The following is a 1,073-nucleotide window of genomic DNA, read 5'->3' as shown; positions in this document are numbered from 1 at the left end:
CTTCTACTTCAGCATGGTTTTCCTTCCTCTGCAATGTAGTTTTCAGGATAATGTACATGTCTGCCCTTTTTTGGATTCTCTCTCTCTTTCTTTCTTTCTTTCTTTCTTTCTTCCTTTCTTTTATTTTTAGGTTTGTTTTATTTTAATGACTGATCCACCTGAGGCCACAGGCAGCCCACTACGTACAGACACAAGGGAAGCTCTATTTCTTGGTCTCTTCCTCCTTGGACAGAGTCTTGATGATCTCCTCCTTCTTGGCCTGGAGGCGCTACTCCCGGCGCTCCGTGCTTCCTTGGTCTTAGACCTGCGAGCCTCAGTCTGGTTAGCCAGGAGCTTCTTGCGGGCCTTGTCTTGTGGATGTGCTCCATGAGAATCCACCTGTTTTTGAAGACATTCCCTTTGACCTTCAGGTACAGGCTGTGATACATATGACGGTCAATCTTCTTGGATTCGCGGTATCTCCTGAGGAGCTGGCGCAGGATCCGCATCCTTCTCATCCAGGTCACCTTTTCAGGCATTCGGGCATTGGCAGTACCCTTCCGTTTTCCTATGCCAATATGCCTGCCCTTCCGACGAGCCAAAGTGTTTGGGCATCGAGCCCTAGAGTGGACAGTTACAGGCTTCCGGATGATCAGCCCATCTTTGATCAGCTTCCGTATCTGCTGACGGGAGTTGGCATTGGCGATTTCATTGGTCTCGTTGGGGTTCAACCAGACCTTCTTTTTACCACAGCGCAGGATGCTAGAAGCAAGCCTCTTCTGTAGCCTAAGCATACTCATGGCTGCGGACACAGCAGCGAAAGGTGGGATTCTTTCTTAAGATAGGCTGGGTCCAAAATCTATTTGACTGCAAAGTTTAGTTTTTGTATTTACAAGTTCTCACACGAGTCTGAGAAACAATCATTTGGCGGGTGCTTATCACCCCGGATCTTTTACTGTTGTGGGGATTCCACACCAACAGTGAGAACAGTTCCCCCAGGCGCAGGTAAGGAGAACACGTGGATGTGTACATAGCTGCTCAGCGGTTCTTCTTGGGAGTTTCCCAAGCCACTTCCGATCACACTGCATTAGCAT

The 1,073-nt window shown here is 48.6% G+C and overlaps 1 pseudogene; it reads right to left on the bottom strand.

Annotated features, from left to right (window-relative positions):
* Positions 1–202: 202 nt before the first annotated feature.
* Positions 203–783, bottom strand: LOC125408855 (large ribosomal subunit protein eL19 pseudogene; annotated as a pseudogene).
* Positions 784–1,073: the final 290 nt, after the last annotated feature.

Source organism: Myodes glareolus, chromosome 22, assembly GCF_982192425.1.
Source record: "Myodes glareolus chromosome 22, mMyoGla1.1, whole genome shotgun sequence".
NCBI classification, from domain to species: domain Eukaryota; kingdom Metazoa; phylum Chordata; class Mammalia; order Rodentia; family Cricetidae; genus Myodes; species Myodes glareolus.
Note: the sequence above shows the minus strand (reverse complement) of the source record. Positions and strands in the feature narration are given on the sequence as shown.